The sequence below is a fragment of the Pteropus medius genome, unplaced genomic scaffold (assembly GCF_902729225.1).
Source record: "Pteropus medius unplaced genomic scaffold, Ma_sr-lr_union100, whole genome shotgun sequence".
Taxonomy (NCBI): domain Eukaryota; kingdom Metazoa; phylum Chordata; class Mammalia; order Chiroptera; family Pteropodidae; genus Pteropus; species Pteropus medius.
In genome coordinates, this window is record NW_024352787.1 from 5,177,315 (window position 1) to 5,192,477 (window position 15,163).

General features: G+C 33.0%; 1 protein-coding gene and 1 pseudogene across 1 annotated transcript in view; both read left to right on the forward strand.

Annotated features, from left to right (window-relative positions):
* The window catches only part of PCLO (piccolo presynaptic cytomatrix protein), a 349,327-nt gene that overhangs the window by 228,608 nt on the left and 105,556 nt on the right, over positions 1–15,163 (forward strand).
* Positions 7,142–7,260, forward strand: LOC120591865 (uncharacterized; annotated as a pseudogene).

Genomic DNA, 15,163 nt, shown 5'->3' on the forward strand with positions numbered 1-15,163 from the left:
GATATAAATATAATTGTATTGTTTGCTTTGCACTTGGAAGTTTTCTATTTGCTTCTGAAATAATTTGGAAGTATAACCATTTCCACCAAATACTGTCATCTTCCTTTTTTCATTATTTTGAGTGTTTACAATGAAAATCTACAAACTTCAGAGAGAAGCAATTTAGATAGTTATCTGTATTTAGATTCTAGATAGAACCTTCTAGGTGGTAAGACTAGTTCTATATATCTTATCCAGTACTTCTCGAAAATATAATATTATGATCAGCAGATTAGTAGAAAAAGAAAAAAGCCTCATGTTCCACCTTAGTGAAAATACTGAAAACACAAATTAGCTGCCCACTCTGTTAAATCTACTTTAAATTTTTTCAAATAATATGGGATTACAGAAAGGTGAGTTACAATAAAGAACTATCTTTATTCCACTATACATAAGTAGATATTTCATATTGCATATAGATTTAACCTTACACTAGATATGAGGCAGATATAGGAAAAGCCTATGACAAGAACTCTGCTTCCAAGAATTTGCAAGATACTTGAAGTAGAACTAATACACATGAAACAATGAATACAATAAACTGTATATTAAAAATTAAAATATGTGCAACAAATTATGAATACATGTATGTACATGCATGATTTTTGTACTGTATTTCTTCATTTGATTAAAGAATTTTATCAATGAGGTAGATAAAACATTTTCCTCCATTTTCTCATGAAGATTTTTATTTATCTGTTTCTTCCCATCAAAGGCAAACCTACCATCTAGCTCTCATTTGCCAGTAGCTAAATGCACCTGTCATTCTCAATCCTTTTCTTTGTAGGAATACATAAAATTAATGTGTGTGTCTATTGATGGACAGAGAGAGAGAGAGAAGAGATCTTCTGCAAAATATATTAGGGAAAAGTATAAAGAGGAAGATAAAAGCCATCATTATTTTACAATTTATATTTTCTTCCTTTTCTTCTTGTCTTTATGTCCATGTACACACACACTAAAAGTTGAGGGTATGTTGTAATGTAATTTACATACATATTTTTAATTTAGTATAAACTGCCTGAGGAAGGCATTTTCCTATTACATCAAAAATTCTTTACAAATGTATTTAATGACTGGTTTTTATTATATTGTATAGGTATTTACTTCAACCATTCTCCAATTGTTGGACATTACTCTGTCTTCCCTTTTTTGAGTATTATTATAAACAATGCTGCAATGAAAAACTGCTACCACAATGTTTATTATTTCTTTAAAATATATTCCCAGAAGTAAAATTACTAAGTAAAAAAGAAGGAATATTTTGGATGTTTCTTAGACATCTTGTCAAATTTCTTACCTGAAGAGTTCTACCAATTTACATTCTCAATCCCAGAATGTAGTTTTTCATTTGCTGTTCATTTTAGGAATTTAAAATGATACAAATTTAAGGGAAAAAAATATTTTAACTTACTTCAGAAGCCAAATTTAAATAACATTGTTTTAAATATTATTTCTTTGGTTAATTATCAGGTTGATATTTTGTTCTATATTTAAAAGCTTAATTGCCTGCTATTCACATGTATAGTGAGAGAGAGATTCTCATCCCAGGGTTATGTGGAAGACCAATAAGACTGGATATGTGTGATCTGCAACAGTTTATTAGTCACATATATTCAAAATAGGAGGGAGCAGGACACCACATATGCTGGGTGGTGTGGGGGTTGCACACAAGAATAGAATAAAATATCTAGAGTGTGAGAGGAAGGCTTTTAAGTATACAAAGGTTAGAGTGCCCCCCGGTTCTCACAAGAAGATATGATTGACTTTGTTGAATAATTCTGTGGACTGGCAGGAAACTGAAACCCACTTACTCAGGGATAAGCAGAAACCAGGAACCTCACCTGATACTGTTGATAAGGAGAGCTGTTTGGCAAGGGGATGTTATTCATTAGAATAGAGAGGGGATTTTATGGTTAGGCCAATCAAGGCCTTCCTAATTTTACCATTTATTGAGGTAACACATAATGTTGAGTCAGTTTTAAGCTTTAGACCATAATTAGCACTGTTATTTCCTTTCAATGACATATCTATTTAATATGCTGGAGAGTATATTATTGTTATTTGGGTATTTTGGGTTTTTATTTTTTTGCTATGCTACAGAGTATATAATAGAAACAAAGGTTATGGCCAGATCATGATGAACTAAGTAGACAAATAAAGAGTCTCAGTTTAATTTGATAGGCAGTATGGGCATCATTGAAAACATGGAAAATATAGCTTCTTTTGTGAGTTTTTTTTTAATTGTTTTGTTTGTTTCAAAGTTGAATTTTGAAAGAAGCTTAACCATAATAAAAAAGGTACATTAGTTTTTTTAAATAAGTTTGATTACCTTTACCTGAGACTGCATTGCTGTCCTCAAATAGAGTATAACAAATAAAGAGTAACTGAGGCAAGAATGGGGTGAGCTGCTCCATGTGGTTTAAATAAAGTATGGCTAATACCCATTTCATATCTCTCTAACATCATTTATGTGAACATTTCATGAGAAAACTATTTTTTCATATCAGTCCAAGTCTTAGAAATAGAAAGTTAAAACAATTATGTCATCTCTTCTTCTCGTGGAAGACCAAGAAAAAATGTAACTGTCACCTTGAGAACATGTGCGTTCTAGCCTAACTACTGGAACATCTGGAGAACTGAACAGATCCTGCAAAGTAGACCCTGACACCGAAATTTCTCCCCCGTTCAGGATGGCTTTTTATTTTTTTAACAGCGCAGTTACATATGATTCTCAGTCTAAGCCTCTTGAATTATTTTTAGGAATTAACTAAGTGTAAAACTATAGAAATAAAATAAGGTTCAGATTGAATTTCTTCTAAAATCACAATTTCTTCCTGGTAAATTTTAGTGAAATCCTGCATTCATTTCCTCAGTAACAGGAAACATTTATCATCAGGGCTACTTCTACGTTAACATCGTTACTTCGGCTGACATCTGTCAGGACAAATATTGCTTGCACAATTGTGTTCCCACTAAGGAAGTGACATTATAGGCTTTGCTTCTGATAGAATAGGTTAGCACATTTTTCTATGTACTCTTAATAAAATTAAATTAATTAATCAATTCTGTGAGGAGAGGATGAAGACATTCAAGATGTTAAACCTAAAGGAGAGAAGGATAAGTGGTAATATTAATGTGAAATTTAAAAGTATAAGTGTAAAATGTGCATGAATTGGCCATGGAAAACTGGGCAATAAGAAACGAGGTTTAATTAAAGGAGTGAGCATGTACATTGATCTTCTAGAAAATTTTCTTGACAGAGCAATGATTGAAGGTGTATAGAAAGAACAAGGACGTGGGAATCAAGAAAAAAAAAAGACTCTAATCTTAACTTTTTTACATGCTGGACAACCTAGGCAAGATTCTAACCTTTCTTAGTCTCACCTTTATGTCCTGAAATGGTATGTATAGTACTTAACACGAAAAATTATAGAGAAAGAAAAAAAGAAACAATTTAAGACACATAGAAGAAACTCTGAAAATGTTAGTCACTTTCTTTTTCTTCTCTCCCTGAACTCACTAGTTCAAAGTCATATGTTTTGAGATATTTGACAATTAAAGTTTAATAACTCTAATATAACAGACAATTAGGTGAAATAAATAAAAGCAATTCGCTTTTTGTTTAAAGCATAATTTCACTGGACTGTTTGAATATTCTTAGCCTGGTAACCTAACAACATGTAACATTTTTGTTTATTCCAGGTAATACTAATAATTTTTAACAGAGTAATGAAAATAACCAAAATAATTATATTAAATAACTCTTTGAAAACTATCCCCTGAATAATATAGGAAGATAGAAGCTATTGAACTATATTGAATACTCCCTTTTAATTTGTTTAAATGAGAACAAGTTTAATCTGTAGTACAAAAATAATCTGGAAAACTGGATTTTATTTGTAACCCTAAAGTGACTCAGCATATTCAGGACTTTTTTCTTCAAAGCAGTTCCTCAACTCCTCCCCAAAATAGTGGTAATTATAATAATTATTAGACTACCAAGCCTGTATGTTTGTTCTTTATATATTTGCATATCAAGATATATAAGTATTTATCCAATTACTTATTCATTTAACAGCGATATATATATGCAATTCATATTTGTAATATAAATGCTAAAATACATGAATAATATAAACTAATTCTAAAAAAGTAATGATTTTATCTTTGTAATGTTTGATAAATACATAAACAACACATAAAAATGTATGCATTGATAGAAAAATAGAAATTTTATTGACAAAGCAAACATAATCTTTCCCAACTAATCAGTTACAGCTATACATTAAATCGTACTGTATGATTTGTGGGCTGCCTAAACTAGAAATGTTTCTCTCCTCAGTCTTGACTGAGATGCAATCTCCTGACTTTTTTTTCTGTTTTGGTAATCTTTCCATTTAATGGTCTGATTACAATCTCTCCTATCACTCTCCTCTCTACAACTAAATAAATGAAGAAAGGACTGGATGTGCTACTCTCAAACCCATCCTTTCTGATTCTCAACCAAGTACATGCACTAACCAGACATCAGATGCATGGCTAAGTCACTCATTTGTAATAAGATTGTGGGCACCATTCTGACTTTCCCATACATTAGGTGTTGCCTTGAGCACTTAACCTCACAAAGCTTCATTTTCCTCATAGAAGGTTTTTATTTGTTCTTTTGATTTTAGATCCAATGAGTTAATGTAATTTTAAAGACATTTTCTAAACACAGAATACAATATAAATCTATTTTTAACCATATCATTGATACATTAGCCCAACTTGGGGAAAAACAGGCATTTGGGTTTCATCTAGTCTTTATTCATTCTTCTTTGTTTATGAAGGGCAAAAGGTTATTTTTTCATGGCATATTTCCCCTTCATTCCTACCTTCTATCACTGCTCAGTCACTGTGATAATGTAGAAACACAAATGTTCCACAACTTTTGCTACCAAGAGAATGTCCATATGTATTATGTGCACAGAAAACTCAAAATACAACTTTCATCTTTGTATTGATTTTCTATTAATGTTTCACTAATTACCACAAGTTTAATGGCTTAAAACAATGCATATTTATTATCTCACAGTTTTTATGGCTCAAGAATCTAGGCATGGCTTAACTGGGGTGGGATCTCACAAGACTGTAATCTGCATTAGCCAGGCTGCATTCTGTTCTGGAGCTTGGGGATCATCTTCCAAACTCACATGGTTGTTGGCTGAGTCCCTCCAAGTTATGAGACTAAGTTTCTGGTTTTCTTGCTGCTTCTCAGCTGGTGACCACTCTCAGCATCTAGAGACGCCCCCATTCCTTGCCATGTAGCCCTTTCACAGGCCTTCTTTCATGCGACACTTTACTCCTTCAAGGCCAGCAGTGATCTCATTCTAGCCGGCTAAGATGGAGTCTTATATAATATCACGGTAGTGGCTATCACATCACCTTTATCAAATCTTATTGGTTAGAAAAAAGTCACAGGTTCTACCTGTACTCAGAGGGAGTACGGGATGTGACTCATTGAGAGTCACAATAGTGTATGTCTGCCACAATCTCCTATTATATTCGGAAATTCAAAAGGAACACTTAACACTAAATTTTCAATTAGAATAGTATTATTTTTAAAGTAAATTGGACATTTATTTTGGAGAGCACATTATAGCTTTAGACTAATATGAAATTAAAGTATTTAATTTCCAATGACATTATAGGGTTACGTAAGTGTCTCCTCCAATACGACAATTTTCTTTAATGCACGTGGTACATGACCCCACACCCAGTCCTGGGCTGACAGTAATAAGAGCAGTAGCTATACAAGTCACTATTAAAGCCCTATCTATAAGCTGACCCTGTCTTATAATTTTAAACATCTACTTTTATATAAAATAATCATTTTGTTTTGGACCTTAAGTATGGCTAAATGCAATAAATTGTTTTTATTTAGATGTACTTGAAATATTATATTAGTTTCAGGTGTATAACATAATGATTCCATAGTTGTATGTATTGGGAAATGATCACCACAATAAATCTAATTAACATTTATCACCATGTTAGTTACAAAAGTTTTATTCTTGTGACAAAAATTGTTACACTCTTAGCCACTTTAAATATACAATATGACATTAATATAATCACCATGCTGTACATCCCCATGATTTATTAGTTTGTAATTGGAGGTTTGTACTTTTAAACTCCTTTCACGTATTTCCCATACCACATATCTTCCCCATATCTCTGGCAATCACCAGTCTGTTTTTTGTAATTATTAACTCGTTTTGGATTTTGTTTGTTTGTTTGTTTGTTTTGCTTTTAGTTTTCTGGGGGTTTTATTAGAGTTCACATATGTTAAAATAGGACGGTATTTGTTTTTCTTTGACTGACTTCTTTCTCTTAGCATAAAACTTTAAAAGTTCATTCACATTATTGCAAATGACAAATTTCCCCTTTTTATGGCTGAATAATATTCCATTATGTATACCACATTTTCTTTCTCTGTATCTGTTGATGAACTTAGTTTGCTTATATATCTTGGCTTTTGTAAATAATGCTGCAATGAATATGGAAGTGCATATATCTTTTTGAATTAGCATTTTCATTTTGTTCAGATAAATATCCAGAAGTAGAATTGCTGGATCGTATGGTAATGCTATTTTTAATTTTTTGAGGAAACTCCAAAAAATTGGAGTGTGACAGTCCTGGGAGATTTTCTTTGTGGGAATTATTTCTGAAATGTTTCAGGAAGAGGAAATTCTATGTACTTTTAGTAAAATTTATTTTCAGTACATGTATCATCTGTCATTTGAAAGATGTTCAACAATGCCAGAATACCAGTGTCTTTGATATATCTTTGTGAATCATCTTTCTTAACTTCCCATGCCAATGGCCATTTCAGTCGTATGGCATGTCAGTTTGGACCCATCTTGTCCAATATGGTGTGAGTATAAATAGTATATCATGCATGCTTTAAGCGCTATGTAACATTTTTACCTTAACATTATTCTAACTAACATTAAATTAGAAAAGACAAGTGTGAACTTTCATTCATGGAAATGAGATAAAATGTTATCTTCAAAACTTTTATATATGTAAAAAATTCATATTTAAAAGTAGGTAAAAGGTCTATGGCCATCCCACCCTGAACAAGCCCAATTCCGTCTGATCTCAGAAGCTAAGCAGGGTTGAGCCTGGTTAGTACTTGGATGGGAGACCACCTAGGAATACCAGGTGCTGTAGGCATAAAAAAAATAAAATAAAATAAAAATAAAAATAAAAAAGCTATGAAAAAGGATGCTATACAGCAATTGGATAGATTAGAAAAAAAGCTCATGAGAATAGCTGAGTTTGTAATTTGCATGCTCAGGTTTAGAGTCAGATTAGATTTGGGATGAATATGTTATTGCCATTTTGATGTTACTGGAAACAATCTTTGGATTGTTCTTAAGGCGATTGATATGCTTAGTGTATTTGTAAGAATGTTTTTTTTTTCTGTATAATGTAGAAATTAGTGGGTGAGAGAGTATAAAAATAAACGTTCACAGCCTTACTCAGAAGTATAATTAACATGTAAACTATAAAAATAGATTTAACTGAACTGTTCTTCAGGGACTTTTCCATTAGCCTTAGTACTTCATTAGCATTAACAGTTATATAGATAATCTACCTTTTTCTTTAAGCCAACCAATGACATGACCAAACTATACAATATATCTTTATTCTGTTATAACTTTATTATGAATAATAACCTTTATTAATTTAAAGACTGCTATTCATGATATGTTCACTGATAAACTTTTCTTTCCTTGATGCTTAGATGTAGCATAGGATAGTGTTGAAATAAGTATTTTAATTTTGTCCAAACTTAATATTCTAATTATAACATCATAACACTTTATATATTATTTTAATGATGAAAATAAAAACATTCTTAGTAACGCTTTAAAACACCACAGCTTTTAATGTAATGTTAATAAATATATAAAATTAGATTTAAACTGAAAATTTAAATGTAAATATAAAGAAATTTTTAATATGCTCACGTTTATGCAGTTTATTTTTTATTTCAGCTCTATTGGGGAATAATGGATTTATAATATTGTAAGATATATTAAGTGTACATTATGATGATTTGATTTATGAACACATTGTGAAAGCATTCCCTCCATCTAGTTAATTAATGTATTCATCACCTCATATATTTATTTTTTTTTGCATGTGTGAGAATATCTGTCGTATTCTTTTAGCGAATATCAAGTATACAATGCACTGTTAACAACTATAGTCATATTTTACATCAGACCTTTTTCATCTATTGCTAAAAGTTTGTACACATTTACCAACCACTCCTTACTTTCCTCGCCCCAAGCCTTTGGCAACTACTTTTTTACTCTTTCTTTCCATGAGTTAGATTTTTTTTTTTCACATATAAGTTAAACCTTGCAGTATTTGTCTTTCTCTGTCTGGCTTATTTCGCAATGCCCTCACGTTCCATCTAGTTTGTCCCAAATGGCAGGATTTTCTTTTCCTCATGACTGAATAATATCCCATTTATCTCTCTCTCTCTCTCTCTCTCTCTATCATCATCATCTATCTATATCACCACTTCTTTATCCATTTATCTATCCAAGGACACTTAGATATGAAAATAATCTAAGTGTCCTTGGATAGATAAATGGTGCTGCACCATTTTCATAGTGCTGCAATAAATATAGAGATGCATATATCATACATCTTTTCAAATTAGTGTTTTATATATATATATATATATATATATATATTTTTATATATATATATATATATATATATATATATATATATTCTTTTATTATTTTTTGAATGGACTAGAAATGGGTGGATCAGGTGGGGTGAGGACCAGAGATGGAAATGATGAGTTATGAAGATGGGAGAGAGGGGAGAGTGGAAAAATTGGCTGCAGGAGTATAAGGAAACTGGAAGAGGAGGGAGATGCAGTGGTTGGGAGTGACCGAAGTTGGAAGGGACAGGAGAGTGGAGGTGGAAGCTTAGAGTAGAAGGCAAGTGGAAAAGGGCCATCAGAGGAATCAGTGGGGCTCCAGGGAGATGGGAGGACACGGCGGCAACCAAGGGGAAAGGAGAGCCCACAGCCGGGCCAGCCAAGACTAGTGTTTTCATATTCCTCATATAAACTCCTAGAGGAAGAATTGCTGGATCAAACGATAGTTCTATTTTTTTTTTTTATTTTGTAAGGAAACTCCATATTGTTTTCTCTAGCAGCTTTACCAATTTACATTTCTACCAACAGTGCACAAGGTTTCCTTTTCTTCACACACTTGCCAATACTTGTCATTTCTGGGTTTTGTGATAATAGCCATTCTAACAGATGTACAGTGATATCTCATTGTAGTTTGATTTGCATATCCCTGATGATCATCTTCTCTATATTGAGCATCTTTTCATGTTGGCCATTTGTATATCTTCTTTGAAAAATGCTTATGCAGTACCCCTGCCCATTTTTTAATCAGATTGTGTTTTGCTATCGAGTTGTATGAGTTCTATATATATGAATATATACTTAAATATTAACCCCTTATCAGAAATATAATATGCAAATATTTTCTCCCATACTATAAGCTGCCTTTACCTTTTGATGGTATCTTGTAAGTCCCATAGTCTATCTTTACTCTTTTTCATTCTTTTACTTTTTAAAATATTTTTTTAATTTTTCAATTATAGTTGATTAACAATATTATATTAGTTTCAGGAGTACAACATAGTGATTAGACATTTGTATAACTTATAAAATGTTCACCCCAATAAATCTAGTACCCATCTGAAACTATACATAATTATTACAATATCATTAACTGTATTCCTTATGCTATACTTTACATTCCCATGACTGTTTTTATAACTGGCAATTTGCCTATCTTAATTTATTCACTTTTTCACTCATCTCCTCAACCCCCTACTGTCTGACAACCATCAAAATGTCCTCTGTATCTATGAACTTGTTTCTGTTTTGTTTGTTCACTTATTTTGGTTTTTTTTTAGATTCCATGTATAAGTGAAGTCATATGATATTTGTCTTTCTCTGTCTGACATTTCACTTAGCATAATATCCTCTATGTCCATCCACGTTGTTGCAAATGGCAAGATTTCACTCTTTTTATAGCTGAGTAATATTCAGTTGTACATATGTACCACAACTTCTTTATCCATTTGTCTATATCAATGTACACTTTGGTTGCTTTCATATTTTGACTATTGTAAATAATGCTGCATTGAACATAGGGATGCATATGTCTTTTTGAATTAGTATTTTAGGCTTTTTGAACAAATATGCAGAGTACAATTGTGTGCCCTTCTTTGTCTCTTATTATAGCCTTCCATTTTCAGGAAATATCTTTTTCCATTCCTTTACTTTCAGTCTGTGTGTGTCTTTCAAACTGAAGTGGGTCTCTTGTAGAAAGCATATGTATGGGTTTTATTTTCTTATCCATTCAGACATCCTATGTCTTTTCTTTGGAACATTTAATCCATTTACATTTAAAGTAATTATTTATAGGTATGTAGCTATTGTTATTTTATTTTTCATAATTTTTTCCTTCTTAAAGAAGTTCCTTTAACATTTTTTTAAATTATAGTTTGGTAGTGATGAACTCCTTTAGCTTTTTCGTGTCTGAGAAGCTCTTTATCTGTTCTTCGATTTTAAAAAATAGCTTTGCTGGGTATAGTAATTCGGTTGTTGGTCCTTGCTTTATATCACTTGAATATTTCATGCCAGTCTCTTCCGGCCTGCAAATTTTCTGTTGAGACATCAGCTGACAGTCTTATAGGACCTCTCTTATAAGTAATTAACTACTTTTTCTGTTTTTAAGATTCTCTCTTTGTCTTTAACCTTCGACGTTTTAACTCGGATATGTCTTGATGTGGGCCTCTTTGAGTTCATCTTGTTTGAGACTCTCTGTGGATCCTGGACTTGTATGTCTTCTTCCCTCACCAGGTTAGGGAAGTTTTCTGTCTATATTTTTTAAATAGGTTTTTAATTATTTGCTGTCTCTCTTCTGCATCTGGTACCCCTATAATGCAAATGTTATGCTTGATGTTGTCCCAGAGGTCTCTTAAACTATACCCATTTTTTTTTTCATTCTTCTTTTTTCTGTTCTGATTGGGTGTTGCTGCTACCTTATCTTCCAAATTGTTGATTTGATTCTCTGCTTCATCTAATCTACTTTTAGTCTCCTCCAATGTATTCTTCATTTTAGTTATTATAGTCTTCATTTCTGATTGGTTCCTTTTTATGTTTCCTACCTCCATTTTTATGTTTCCTATCTCTTTGTTAAAATTCTCACTGAGTTCATCTACTCTTCCCCTAAGTTCATTGAGCATCCTTATAATCAATGTTTTGAGTTCTGCATCTGGTAGATTGCTTGTTTCCATTTTATTTAGTTCTTTTTCTGAAAATTTGTTCTATTTCATTTGGAACATATTTCTTTGTCTCCTCATATTGGCTTACTCCTTGTATTTGTTTCTATCTATTAGATAGATCTGCTGTATCTCCTGGTCTTGTTTGAGTGGCCTTATATAGTAGGTATCCTGTGGGGCTCAATGGCACAGTCTCTCTGGTAACTGTATCTGAGTACTCCAGGTGTGTCCCTCGTGTGGATTGTGTGTGCCTTCCTGTTGTAGTTGAGTTTTTATTCCTGCTAGCAAGTCACTGGGAAGGATTAAACCTCAGACTAACCAGTTGTGCAGAATAACCATGACTACAGCAGAGGAGTTGTTGTGCAGGGGCTGACTCCACAGAGCAGGATTTGCTTTAGTAGGGTGCCTGTTGAGTTCACCCTTTGCATATGTTATTTGTGGAAGTGATTGGCGCTATGATATGGTATGATGCTGGCCACCAGGTGTGTTGGTTCTGGGGCCTCTTGGGAGGGCCTCTGGTGTAGGCCAGGGTCAGCCACTGCCTATGCCCAGGCCCACCTGGTATGAGCTACAAAGTGATCTGAACATGGTTGCCACTTGTGCTGAGCTTGAGGCACCTGAGAGAAGCTAAGTTGCAAACTGAGGCTGGACGTCAATAGTGCTAGGCTTGGGGGCACTTAGCAAGAGGTACAGGGCATTCTGAGGCCTGCTTGTTTAGGGTTTGTGAACTTTTGAAAAATTTTAGAGAAGTCTGAAGCATGAGCCAAGACAGGCTGCTTGTATAGAGAAAAAAATCTATAGAAGCAGCTTAGGTGGGCTTGCATGTTGGGTGGTATGGGGGGTCTCAGGGAACCATGGGGGTGGGGCCAACTGTATTATCTAGGCTGATGAAGATTCAGACTTGGCGCCCATCTGTGCCTGCAACCTGTGTGGGGGTAAAGGCTCAGCAAAGAAATAATGACTTCTACTAGCACTTCTGTCTGGGAGAAAGCTGCCCTTCCGGCCCTCTTCCTGAAGCCAGACAATTCAGTTCTTTCCTGAATGTCACTGATGCTTTTCAAGCTGCTGCCCCAGTGCTTTAACTCAGAACAAGTATGTCAATGAGTAAATCCATGTACATGCCCTTTAAGAGGAATACCTGGGGCTCTAGCAGCCCTCCATCTCACTCAGCCACAACCTCCACTCGTTTTCCAAGCCAGATGTTATGGGGACTTTTCCAACCTTGGACTGGAGAGCCTGGTGTGGGGCTGGCAACCCTTGCACCTGAGGGGGACGACCTTCGCAGCCATGATATTCCTATTTTTTAACCACCACGCCATGAGCGGAGAGCCTAACTATTCTGTCTCTACCCCTCCTACCAGTCTCAACTTGTCTTCTCTAGTATATCTTTAATTACAGGACTTCTGTTCAGCTCCTCTTCAGGCTGATCTCAATGATAGTTGTTCTATAGTTTAGTTATAATTTTAATGTGGTCTTGGGTGGATGCAATCACAACATCTACCTCATTATTTTCCTTTTTTGCTCCTCTATTTGGATGAATTCCACTGTCGTGTATTCAACTTTATTTATTCTTTCTTCCACTTCTCTAGTCTGTTGTTGAGACCCTCTGTGATTTTGCAGTTCAGTTATTATATTATTTGCTTATATTTTCTATCGTTTTGTTGAAATTTTCACTTTGTTCTTCCATTGGTCTCCTAATGTTGGTGAGCATCATTATGACCATTAGTTTAAATTTTTTTTCTAATAAATAACTTATCTCCATATCATTAAGGTCTGTTTCTGGAGTTGTATCTTATTGTTTAGCTTGGAACACATTTCTTTCCTGCTCTGTGTTGGTTTCTGTACCTTAAATAAAACAGCTACATATCCCAGTCTTGATGGAATGGTCTCATGTAGGCATTGAATATTATTATTTATCCTGGCCTAAGAGCTTGGTTGTATTTCAAATCTGTGATTGCCCAAGCTTTCTTATTTATACTTAATGGCTCCTAGTAGTTTAGGATGTGCCAAAACCTGTTTTGATGTGGATATTTTCTCATTCACCTGATGTGTAGGAGTCACTCAGCTAGTTTCTGGGTTTCTTTGAAAAGGGAATTGCTCCACATTAGCTGTAGATTTGGTATGTTCATGAGATGAGGTGAATTCAGGAGCCTCCTATTTTACTGTTTTGGACTGGAACTTTAAAACTAACTACATAATAATATATTTATCACATAAATTATAACATACATAGAGTCTTGAAAATGCCAAATGCATTTAAAATTTCATCCTAAAGTTATTAATGTAATACTTTTTCTTAATGATTTTGCTATTTTTATCATTGAACTTCTCTTTTTTATAAATATTCCCTATATACTGTAAAGGACTTTTGAAATTTAGATTTCCCTGTAAGACTTTCTTAACCATGTCTATGCTTATATACTGTGAAATTATATAACTTTTGATAATCTCTTTGCTGAAGCTCCTGTGTTCTCTATAGTAACATTGGCCTCTCTACTGTGCTGTACTGTAAACTCAAGAGCAAGATCAATGCATTTTTATGGAACATAACTGATGAAGCATTTTTAACAATGATTCTAGAAGCAGAGAAGCAAAGTTGTTATTGATAAAAATTTGTCAAAATTTGAAAATGATAATATAAACATTACTTATCAAGGACCATTTAGATCTAAACATTTCAGTTAAATGTTAATTAATATTTCATGACTTTATTAAATCTTTTGTTGAAATTCTACTTTTGGGATTTGAGCTGGGATTTGGGATTTTATTTTTATAAAAGCATTTTTGTTCATTTTATCTATGTTTAATACATAAAATATCAAAGTGCAATTATTGAACGTTAAATAAAATTTTAAATTTTTAATTTAAATTCTTAGCAAGTATATAAATTAAATTTGTATTCATAACATCCAAATTAGGATACAAGCAACTACTGTAAAATAAACAAAAAATGTTTTCCTTCTTCAATCTTCTTTTTTCTGCCATGCTATTCTTCCACCAATTTTTAATATGTCTATGCTACTTTATTATATACAGGAGAAACAATAGTAGCAACCACAGCAATATCAACAAGTGGCACAGTAATTTTTGAAAATTTACTATGTGCATGAAGTAGTACATATGTGTGTGTGTATGTATATTTTCATTTCTCATAGTATTGTCATGACTTTATATTACTCCCATTTTACCAGTGATGCTGAAGCTGACAAAGTATATGTAGAAAGTGTTTTGAGTACTTGAATTCACTAGGTGAGGTTGTATTTTACAAAATTAAATAATTATTTTGTTTTACTACCTGTTAAGACAGATATAATTATAGTTTACTATCACTGATCCTTTAGTACAGGGTTTTATAATGTGCTCAGTCACTGAAAATCAAATGGCACTAAAGACCCAACTTAACTCTAAAGACATTGTCATCTATAGGATGAAATTATAATCAAATTTTTAAAAATAGTAACATTCTAATTAATAGATTTTGAAGTTCTGCAACTGACTTTTTAACTATACTTTTACAGGGTGTAACAATTCTATTTATAGATTCTAATCATAAGGCTGCATCATATGATATATAATGCTGAAATTATTTTTCATAGGCAACATTTATATTCTAGTTTTAAGTTTAAAAATAAATAAGACTAATTCCCTGAGCACACTACTTTACCTTACTCTAGGTTTCTCTGCTACACTCTAGCATAAATTATGGTGAGTTTGATTTAAGGCATGGTCTTGAATGTAT